Here is an 11,939-nt window from a genome sequence, read left to right on the forward strand (position 1 = left end):
TCCAGCCCTGGGGTCCCCAACATAACAAGGACATGGACCTGTTGGAGCAAGGTCAGGGGAGGCCAGGAAGATGATCACAGGGCTTGATTTTCCAGCAAAAATGCAAGGAAAGGTTAAACTGGAGCTGTGCTACAGAGAGATTTGGGAAGAACTTGATGTTCCTCATCTATCCACCCTCTCCCCCACCCAATTCTCTCAGCCTTTCCTCACAGCAGCGGTGCTCCAGTCCCTTAATCCACTTGAAGGCCTCCTCTGGACTTGTTCCATCCAACAGGTCAATGTCCTACCTGTGTGTACCTTTATGGACCTGAAAATAGGTGCTCTAACTTCAACTAGAATAGGCTATATATATATAAAATATATATCCTAGGATATAAGATATCCTAGGATAGGGTATTTTTGAAAAACTATGTTTGAAGGTTTCAGGATGGAAGGTGGAAAACCTCTTCTCCTCATGATAGCCTGTTCTTGCAATGTTCCTTCTCGATTGTTTCCCCCCCAAAATACCACACCCCAATCATTAAGGGAAATGTGATGCACCTTCCAATACCTACAGGGAAGCTGGAGAGGGACGTTTTAGAAGGACACAGAGTAATAGGATGAGGGGTAATGGCTTTAAACTGAGAGTAGGTTTAGATTAGATATCCCTCACCTTGTGGGGTGGGGAGGCCCTGGCACAGGTTGCCCAGAGAAGCTGTGGCTGCCCCATCCCTGGAAGAGCTCAAGGCCAGGTTGAATAAGGCTTTGAGCAACCTGGGATAGTGACATCCCAGGCCATGGCAGGGGGGCTGGAACTAAGCAATCTCTGAGCTTTGTTCCAACCCAAACCAATCTATAATTTGTCAGGACTAGAGAGGCCCTTATGGCAATAGTCTCCAAATCACAGTTTATGAGCCAACTTTGCTCATAAAACTATGTTCAATTGCTTAATGCAATGGGAAATAAATCATAATTTTTTAAAGAGTTAGATTGAAGACAGAAGGAAAAAAAAATCTCAAAAACTGGAGTTGTCCAAGGTATGTAATTTTATTAGTGTTACTGCTAATGGAGGTTGTGGACCACTACATTTCAGGGTTTTTTCCTTTCTTCCCTAATTTTCAAAACCTTGTTAACCACATAAACTGTGCTTAATCCCTTTAGAAAAAAACCTGCCCTTCTAGCAGTTAAAGAAGCACAGGCTGAAAAAAAAAATAACTGTGTCCCCAAGGTCAGCAAATTGACTTTGGTTGGAATTTGGATAATAGTTCACATGCACTTCACTGGACTCATATTCACATCCTCTTGTGAAACACATGAAGTTGTGCTTTCCCATTTTTTGTACCAATTAAAAAAATGCCTGCTCTGCATTTTCAAGGTTATAGAGTGACAGTTTGTTGAGTAAAGATCTCCTTTCATTCCATAGTGCATGCTTCTCATAAATCAATCAGTCATTTTGAACCATAGCCCAAAGAACAGAGGAAGTATCAAATGTGTCCATTATTAAAGTAGAAATTTTAGACATCCCATCACTGAGAAGCTAAATTGGAACTCAATCAACAAAAGTTGATGCTATTGACCTCAAAGATATTAATGTTTTATGCTGCATTTTTGTAGCTCTAAGCACTAAATTTATTACCTGCTCAAAATGCAGGCGAAAAAAAATCTGACAGGCAAATAAAGAAAACACAGTTGTAAGAAAAACTATTGTATTCTCATGCTTCAGGAAGGTAGCACAAATAATTTGGAAGAAAATTAAAAAACAAAATCACATATTATGTTACCAAGAAATGGATAACACTGTTGTGCCTGACTTATCTTTGCAGCTAAATGATTTGCATACAAATGCCACACACAGAACTACTATGTTGTATCTTTACTTCCTTGAGTAGCTGCCTCTAGAGGTTACCAAAACTGCTGAAAGCTTACAAAAATTATGTTATAAATCTACTATAAATAAAAACTTGGGAGGTGAAGGTTAAAGTTCTGTAAGTTCCAAAAGAATACCTCCTGATTTTTCCTCCTACTTCTCCCCAGCCTGTAAGTTTAAAATCTCTGAGGTTTACTCAATATTACCCAAATCCCAAGTATTATTATTTCAATTGCTCTTTAATTTAATGGAAACATTCTTGGTGACTGAGTATGGCAGCAAATTAAAGACTTTTGTTAGTGTCAAAATCTCAAGAAAATCTTTCATCCCATCCTCCTAACTCAAAAATATTCATCAGAGCCGTAACTGTATGTTAAGGACATTTTTCTTACCCACATAAACACTACACATGCACTTACAAAAACCCCAAGCTTGATTAAAGTAATAAGTTTTGTATAGTATCTGAACAAAAATCTCCATCAAAACCACAAACCATTCAAAATCTGTCACTCTCCTCCAGGAAACAAGAAAATGCTGATGTGCCCATCGTGGAACAAAACAGGTTCTTATTTCTGCAGTGCTAATTTCAATCACACCAATAGTTCTACCATAATCTGAGTTATATTAGGGCAGATTAGTAGCTCAGACTAGAAAGCACTGTGGCCATAAAACAGCATCTCTGGTGGTTGTGCAAGATTTAGAAAGGTAAGAGTTTTACTGTTTATTACTAAATCAGTAAGTCTAGCAGGAGTTATTAACCTACCCCAAAAGCACTGTTTTACCTTCCATTTTAAAAAGAATCAATTAACATGAACACTAGTCTTTTGTTCAGAGAGTACATTTAAGAAACATGAAGAAGCACACAAATGTCATATTCTGTTCATTACATGAGCACTTGTAAACTCAATTTTCTTCTTACTTTTGTGGAATGTACAGGATCCTAAAATAAATACAAACAGTTTAGAAATACATTACAATGTAATTTTTAACTTTAGTATCTTTAATATTTTATTAGATAAAGTAATTAATGTAAAGTTTTGTGTTTTAATAGCTTTGTGCATTTCAATATGTTCAAATATCTACACCAAAATGTACCTTTGGTATATTTTAATGAAGTTTGTCAGAATTATGCTAAATCTGAAAAATCAGCAAACACAGATTTTAACCAGCAGTTCTACATAATTCTCAGTGAGCAAAAGAAATAACTAATTTCATAATTGACTCCACTATTTATTTTGGGGTTTTTTTAGCTTTTTCACTCTTTTAGGCACCATTTCCACCAGGTCCTGTGGCTCACAGCAGCCTGTCCTGGAATGCTGACTTTCATTCCACTGTAAGAAATCAAGGACCTTGTTTGTCTGCATATCCAGTCACCTTCTGCTGCTTGTGACAATGTCTTACAGCTTCTTAAGTGAATTGTTCTTCTCCAAGTCATGTATTCTCATCTCTACAACTTCCCAAAAAGTTTGTTCAAAAACTTCACTGTTGAGGTGCACATGAATCTTTATCCCATTTATGGACTAGAATAATTTATCAACAGCTTGGACATATTTTTTGCCCGAGTTAACAGTTCACACACGCTTTTCTTAACTCTCTCTCCAAACTTAATTAATCCATTTTCTCTCATAGTTTTCATTTTTACCTCTTCTGCCTGTTTTATATCCCAGGAAGCCTTTTTCAGTATGTTTTCCTCATGTTGGAAAGCCCAGGTAGTGGTGGTGAATGGAGTTACATCCAGTTGGTGGGCCCTGGGGATCATCCCCCTTGGCACTGATGAGACCACACCTCAAATCCTGTGTTAATTTTTGGCTCCTCACTCCAAGAAAGACATTGAGGTGTTGGAGTGTGCTCATAGAAGGACAATGAAGCTGGGGAAGGGACTGGAGCCCAGGTCTGATGAGGAGCAGCTGAGGGAGCTGGAGATGTTTATCCTGGAGAAGAGGAGGCTCAGGGGAGACCTCCTCACTCTCTACAACTCCCTGGTAGGAGGGGGGAGCCAGATGGGGGTCAGGCTCTTCTCCCAGGGAACAAGTGACAGGATGAGAGGAAATGGCCTCCAGCTGTTCCAGGGGAGGTTTAGGTTGGATATTAGACAAAATTTCTCTACCAAAAGGATAGTCAGGAATTGGAACAGGCTGCCCAGGGAGGTGGTGGAGTCACCACCCCTGGAGGTGTTTAAAACGTGTAAATGTGGCACTTAGGGACATGGTTTAGTGGTGGGTTTATGGTTGGACTTGATGATCTTAGAGGTCTTTTCCAACCTAAATGATTCTATGACTCTATGCTACAAACCACTCTTCTCCCCCATATTTACCTGCTTGTTTTTTTAAAAACCACTTCGTGAATATTTGGGAAATTCTCTAATAATTGAATCCCAACTTCTGATTCCAGTGTAAACTCCTTGTATTCTAGTAAGTGCTGCCAATTCTCAAAACACAGCAAAGGTCCTAACACACCCAAAATCCTCAATATGCTACAAAAACTAATGTTTAGTGTATGTATGACCAACCAATATATGTTGTAATAGCTATCTTTTAAATCAACTTTTTTGTGCTTGTGTACTACGGTTATTGCTACTGAAGTACCTAAAGCTTTTAAAAATTTACAGAATAACTGAAATTATATCTTGTATGCTTTCTAAATGCCAGCCTTTCTAAACCCCCAAAAATTCCTCATTGTGGTATGTGACAGTATTTGATTTTTGAAAGCAAAAATTCCTCCCTGCATTTTGTCGTTGTAGTGTATGAAAATATTTGCTTTTCCTGGGATTTTTGAAGGAAATAAAACTTCAGAATTATAACTCAGACTGTGTGAGTCTGCATACAAAATGTAAAACACAGAAGTATCTGTAAGAGACAGAAAGAATGTCCAAGAAGGCAAAGAACTGGAGAACCCTGAAAAAGGGTAATCCATAAAGTTGGAAACAGGCTGAGTTTAAGAAATGTCACATTGCTTGAAATCCCTGAGGGGACAGACACAGAAGGCATTTTATAAAAATGGATTATTAAGGTGCTGAAGACAGACAATTTCTACTTCCTTCTGGAACAAATCACAGAAAATAAAATGACTGAAAATGAAACAAGATGTTTCACTCAGAGAAAACAGTATTTTCTGAGCTCATGTCAGAGAAGCAAATAATTATATGCCTCATATACAAAAATCAAGAGATAATGTAAACTAATATAAAAATAAGCTATATACAGTATGTGCAGTGCAAACTCTACTGCAGTAAAGTGAAATGTAAGCCATTAAACTGGAATTGCAAACTTTAAACCAGAATGGTCAGTGCAGCAAAAAAAACCAAAAACAACCAATTAAAATATTTTCTCTTGATGTTTAAACTGGCTTCATGACATTAACATACTTCTAATTTTTTCTGATTTAGCTAATGTGATACCATTTTAGCAGATGCCGAAGTTCATATTAATTATCACCTAAATCATTAAAGTTTTGCTCCAATTTAATATAAAACTGAAAATTCTTTTTCCTTTTAGTTTTCAGAAAATGTAGTCATAACACGTTCCTCCAGCGCAGGAATTTTTGATGCGAAGCTTCAAGATATGTAAGAGTCAGAATTGGATTTAAAGTAAGATAAATTCTTAGGAAAGTAAGAGAAGGGCATAATAATGTGTACTCATGTCATTTTTGCATATTCACACTCACAACCCTGAGAACAACTTAAATCTTTCTGACAAACCTGTGTTGCAAGAATATCCACACAGATATCGAAACCACTCACTTCCAGAGTGTCAGAATGCCTCCAAAAAACCAAAATGGTGAGACTTACCCCATTCAAAGGGAACGTTTTCCACCCCAGTTCTCCAAGAGCAGCTGTGGTATCAAGTAACACAACTGAAAATGGAAAAAGAAATGGTGTGTTTGTGGTATTGCTTGGATTAGACAAACACAATTATTAGACATAGTAAATTATTAAACCCCCATAGACTGAACTTGCCATATTAGCCAGGTACATTTCAGCTTTCACAGATTACATTTCATTACCTACTAAATTTCTTAACACATATACCTGGAAAAAAACCCCATACCCTAAATCTTTAGCAGAAATCATTGTCAAATCACAACACACTACTGATATTTAACCATTAAAAGGTGTCTGAATAAACATGCTCATTTCTGCAAACCCCCGCCTGGGAATCTAGAAGTTCTGCACATGGACTTAAGCATTAAAGCTAATAAAATAAAGATACACAGAGTTTCAAAATTAAGAGTTCTTTTTTTTAAAAGCCATAAACTTCACAGAAGTAAAGTTATACAATATACAAATTGTATAACTTGGAATACAGAGAGACAAGCAACTTCAGTTTCTATTTTAGCTGGAATATCAGAGTCTTGAAAGCTGCTACAATATTTTGCATCAGTTCTGTAATATTTATTATTTGACATAAAACAATGTACATTATTGTATTTATATACCAAAAATGTTTCTGAATTATTTTAATACGTTAAATTACATTAGTGAATGGAAGAGAAAAATGAAGCTAATGATAAACAAAATATGCAGCACATGAGACATTCTACCCACATGTACTACTGCCCTCTAATGGAATTGTTTCATCCAACCCTCTAATTTCATAAAGCTAAATTACAATTTAAACATAAAATTAAGTATTGCATAGGGGAATTTACTTTAATTATCACATTGGTGTGTTTTGAACACTCACTTCCTTCTCACAGCCCACAAACTCCAGTTCTACTGGTTAAATGATGGAGAAAAAAATGAAGCTGTATGTTTGGAACATGGCTACTCTGTGCATACATTTGTTGGTTTTATATTGTTGTGCACTATCTTCCACCTCTTATCTGTCCAAATAATCAATGTACAGCTGCCTGTAATGTGTTTCTATAACATGGGTCAGCACCAGCAGCAGCCAGGTCATGCTTTCTTGCCCTATGGAAAAGGCACCCTGGCAAGGACATAGAATTTTACAGCTCATTAGAGGAATCTCAACCCAGCATCTTCCTTTGTCTTTTGTATCAGTGACAATTAAAGTTCCTCTTCATTTCAATGTATGTTGACTTTTAACCTGAAGCAGAAGTTTGCTGTCTCATCAGCAGACTTATAAGCAAGTAAGAAGCTCAGCATTAACCAAATAAAAGTTTAATGATTTATTTGAAGAAATTAATGACATTTTAAAATGATATTCAACAAAGGGGGAGTATTCTGCCCTCCACCACGTCATCACTTTATGAAGCTTTGGGAATAATTTGAGGATAAATTAACCATTTTTTTTGCAATCCCCGTTCTACTTCCAAAAAAATGGGATCGCCATTACCACTGAGACTCTTGCTGGCTTCTGCTGATTTACAGCACTCACAGTATTTTATATTTGTGTCAGGAGACTCTTGTTGAAGAATCAAGAAAAGCATCTTCCCATTTGACACGTGATGCAGCAGTTTCCTGTGTAAACTGTGTAACGTACTGGGAATCTGTTGGCTCCAAAAAAATTAAGTTACTGGGTTTAGATATTTCCTTTCCATAGAGAAGACCAAATGCCCAGCTGATTTCTGGGAATATTTAAGTTCATTTTATGTGTTTGTTTATTTCTCTCCATCTCTCCTCCACTTCTCTCTCCATCCAAAAAACATAGACTATTTGTTATGTGCTTTGTTTTCAGCTGAGTTTCAAGTTATATCTTCCTCTTTATCAAGTGCTATTCTGATGATAATTCTTTAATACTGGATTAAATAAATAATCAAATTAAATACACTATATGTTACAACCAAACCTGTGGATCTGAAGGAAGAAACAAATTCTTTCTACAAATAGCATCAGAGTTTAAAGTATCATTTCAGTTTTACAGTTTTTGTGGTAGCAGGATCAAAGTTTAATAAATATCACCCAGGTATTCAAAAGTAATACTTCCATGGAACAAGCCCTAAAATACAGGAAGGAAAACTAATTCATTTCTTCAATGGAGCCTGAATTAATTCCTTGCCTGAATTAATCAAGTACTACTTGAAAGCCCAGAGCTATACATTAAAAAAATTAAGAACTAGAGTAAATTCATCACTGAAAGTATATTAAATTTAGATTTCGTTGAACTATGATCTAATATTTCTTATACACATTTATAAATGATCCCCAACAAATAATTGAATTTTGTTAAAATGCAGGTTTTTATGCATTTTACATACCAAGCCTCCTGAATGCTCATATAAGTTCACTTATAACTCTGAAAAACCTCAAACTGGAGAATTCAAATAACCAAACAACTCTCAACCAGGATTAAACTGGTATCACCTTCAGAGTTCAAAATGAATATTGTAAAATTTAAGAGACTGTCTTCGCAACAGTACTTGTATTACAAGGCAGTAAATAGTTCTCAATCAAAACCATGTAAATACTGGCACATCAAGTAAATATTATGTTTATGCCAGAGAAATCCAAACTCCAGTAAAGCTGTGAAATCAACAGAGCCTGACATAGAAATGAGGACATGGATAGAGTAATAAAACCCTCACACACTTGAGTGATTTGGAGATGTCTGAATGATAGACTTCGGTGTGGGGCAGAGGTACCCAAGCTCTCTCGAAATGAGGTAATTAAGAAGCACTCTATCCCCAGCAGCACAGACCTGATGGCAGACAGAGCTGGCCTGCCAAAAAGCTTCCAACTCACAGGAAATTCCGGCTGCCAAAGAGATCCAGACTAAGAGGAATGTATACATCTGAACTGCAGGCAGGGATGAGCTTCCCCTCTGACTGCGGGAGAGCGGAAGTTTCAGAAGAACTGGAAATCTGCATGCAAAGAGACTAAAAGGAAATAGTGAATGATACTCAAAACAAGGAAATTCCTAAAAAGTTAATGGAACCAGGAAGGCACATTTACTGACCCTTGTCCCTCTGTTTCCTTCTTTATACTCCTTTATTTTATTTAATGGATTCTAATGGATTCAACCCTTGCTGAGTTGTAAGGAAGCCACAAAGATCATCCAGTCCAACTCTTCAGTGAATGGCCCATATGGGGAATGGCCCCACAACCTTGGCATTATTAGCACCATTCTCTAACCAACTGAGCTAATTGTATTTATAGACCATAAAAAGTCTCATTCCTCTTAAATGAGGCTCTATGAAAAGTGGCCATTCTGGACAAGCCAGCATAAACAAAAGTGTCTGGAACTACTGCAGTTAATATTGATGATGACTTCTAAGTTGCAACTAAGCAATGGCACTGACATTTCTGCACCCACTCCACGTGGGGCAGCCACTTTTCTGAGGTGACATGGAGTGTAAAACCTGCAGAGCTGAACAGGAGTGAAAGAGTGCAGGTCTGCCATTACAAAGTCATGTGTCATAGTTTGGAATTGGCCCCCCTGAGAGGCTGGGGGGGGCTCAGAGGTGATTGGGTGCTAGGGCAGTGTTCCCTGGAGAGCCAGTCACCACTCATGTTGTTCACTTCTGCTCAAAATCTTATATCACAGCACTGGAAGCTGTTGGCAGTTCTGTCTTGGTTGTTTTGCTGTTGGTGTCTGCTGCGTGTAGGTGTTGAAGGCCAGGGGATGGCTGGGCTCTCTCTCTTCCCCTCCGGGGGGAGAAGGGGAGCCCTGCGACCCCCCAACTCAGCCTTTGGCTAGAGTTAGAGTTAGCATTTGGAGTGTGTGCTGTGAAAGAAGAATTTCACAGCCCCTGAGGTAAGAGGAGAGAGGCAGGCTCTGCAGCCAAGCCCTCTCTCCCCCCTCCTTTTCCACAGTGAAGCTGTAGAGGGGGGCTTTTCCTTTCCCTGCACGGTAAGTGGAGGAGAGGCTCACCATTGAAGCTGAGCCAAGAGACTGGGCCGTGGAAGTCGGCCCGGCGCTCAGGGAAGAGTCCCAGGGGAAATGGGAGACGAGCCCAGAGCTCGGGAGCTGCTGCCAAAGCTGAGCGGGGGCAGCCGAGAACTGCTGTGGGGGAAGGAAGATTCCAGGCCGTGGACCCTTGATAAGCTGCACTGCAGCAGCCTACGGAGCCAGGGGAGAGCCCGAGAGGGAGAGATCACCAGCAGCAGGAGAGCAAGGACTCCCAGCTGTCTTCTTGGAGTTGGTGAGGAGAGAAACAACTGGAACTTGGTGAGGTGGGAGCGTTCAGGAGCCCAGAACACTCCCACAGTAAAAGACTGTGATACGTATCAGCCTTGAAAAGCTGCTCCTGGACTAAAATTAAAGGAGGGGCTTGAAATGACTGAGTGATAGAAATGTAATATATATATATAGTTGCCTTTAGTTTGTATAGTATTTATTTGTGTAAATAAATGTATATACTTCCCCCTTCCCCTACAGAAGCCTCTGGTCTGAAGGTTTCTCTACGATGTTAGGATAAATTGTTAGGAAGGGGTGGGGGGAGCCTGAACATTGGATTTTTGGATTTCTAATGTGGCTCAAACTGCCCCACATGTAAAGAGTCAAAATGAACTCAAAAGATCCCTCAAAAAATCTCTTTGGACAAAAAGATTTAGCACTTGAATATCCTTCCTTCAATAACTGAGCCAGGGACACTGCCACTTGCCCAACAATAATATACAGATTCAAACATACACCTGTAAACCTGTTGTTTTAGTTAAGTGCCCCATTCATTTAGAAGTGTTTAGCTTTGTTTTCCAGTACATACTTTAATAGAAATTACACTATTATAACTCATTATGCCATATTGAGCTTCAGTTTCTTTTTTTTTTTTTTTTTTGGAACATATCTTACACTGCTATTATTAGACTTTACAACTGAAATTAATCTTTTCAGAGGTTTTGCCTGGTCCCCAGGGAACTGTTTGATTTAAAATTATGACGAACAGAGCTCCCAAGGACTGACAGTGTGGAATTTTAATTCTGATTCCAAAATACTCTTCTGAAGATGAACTCTGCAATTGTGTCTGTACAGCCAAAGAAAAAGATTTCTAAACCTTCATTTCACCAGTTTCTTTTCTCTTCTATTTTCTTTACACATCTCCAGGCAGTCTGACCTAACAGTTTTAAACTAATAAATGATTTTGACCAACTTCATGGAATCACAGTCCGATATCAGAACAGGCTGTAGGATCACCCTGCCTCATTTCTTGTTCTTTGTAGACCAATATATTTTGCACAAAAAAAAGATAAAAAAATGGAAAGTTTCAGTGTCTTCCAGCAGGGTAGGCAATCATTACACATGATACCCAGAAACAGGCAAAACTGGCACCTTTTTTTTATCCCTGAGAGCTTACTTATTGACTGCAAACAGTTTATATTTATAAGACAAACACACTGAGCTTTTGAAGTCTCTCACTTGCAGCCCTCAAGAGAGTTGTTGCTCTCTTCTGAAGTGTCTGTCCTTTTTTTCAGGTTTTATGGTATTTTTCATGTTTAGGAAGAGGATCACATGCAGTGTTCTGAAATCATTCCTTCTAACAATATATATTAAGAGCCCTGGCTATTTTATAATTTGTTTCTATATCCAAGGTCACATTAGCCTATTTTTTGCTTCAGCATTGCACTCACTTATGACTCAGTTATGACTCTACCAAGACCACTGCCATTCACACAATCACTTCTTTTCATCATTATATTTTTCAGTTTGGGTCACATTTTTGCTCTTGAATGGACAAAGATCCATTTGCTTATATTAAAACAAGTTTCATTTTCAAGGGCTGACCTTTTCTAAGTGATATTCTCTCTCTGATTCTCTTACCTGTCTGCACATCCTCTTTCTTTTTTTACTCACTAGCTTTTTGTCAAGTATTACTTTTATATTTATTTTCATGTTACTAATGAAAAATGTGACCAGTTAGAATTTTGAATGGTGTACAATGAATATCTCAAATTTTGTGACTTAACAGTCCCTGAAACTACTTTGAGGTTTCTTAGACCTCAGTTTGCTAAAATCTGTTTAATAAGGAAAAAAAAAGGTAAGATTTTCACTGTCTTTGTGAGATTTTGTTCTAATAGAAAAAATCTAAATATATTACTTCTGTGGCTTGTCTGCCTGAGAAGGACACAAAGAAAGAGATTACAAAATTCAAGGTACCTTTGGCAATTAATGTGTAATCAACTGGGGAAAATTATTTAAATGCTTGAGTTTTATGACCAGGCCTGTTTTCCATAAAACAAATAAACTGGCATTCATTA

The 11,939-nt window shown here is 38.0% G+C and overlaps 1 protein-coding gene across 3 annotated transcripts in view; it reads right to left on the reverse strand.

Annotated features, from left to right (window-relative positions):
• The window catches only part of EPHA6 (EPH receptor A6), a 405,075-nt gene extending 399,385 nt beyond the window's left edge, over window positions 1-5,690 (reverse strand). For 2 of the 3 annotated variants that reach the window (XM_029961479.1, XM_029961480.1), the window contains exon 1: window positions 5,634-5,690. The gene's annotated coding sequence lies outside the window, so the exon portion shown is untranslated. The remainder of the gene's footprint in view (window positions 1-5,633) is intronic. The other variant, XM_029961478.1, reaches the window with a different exon arrangement.
• Between the last annotated feature and the right edge of the window lie 6,249 nt (window positions 5,691-11,939).

The sequence above is a fragment of the Manacus vitellinus genome, unplaced genomic scaffold, assembly GCF_001715985.3.
Source record: "Manacus vitellinus isolate BGI_N305 unplaced genomic scaffold, ASM171598v3 scaffold_35_pilon, whole genome shotgun sequence".
Classification (NCBI taxonomy): Eukaryota; Metazoa; Chordata; class Aves; order Passeriformes; family Pipridae; genus Manacus; species Manacus vitellinus.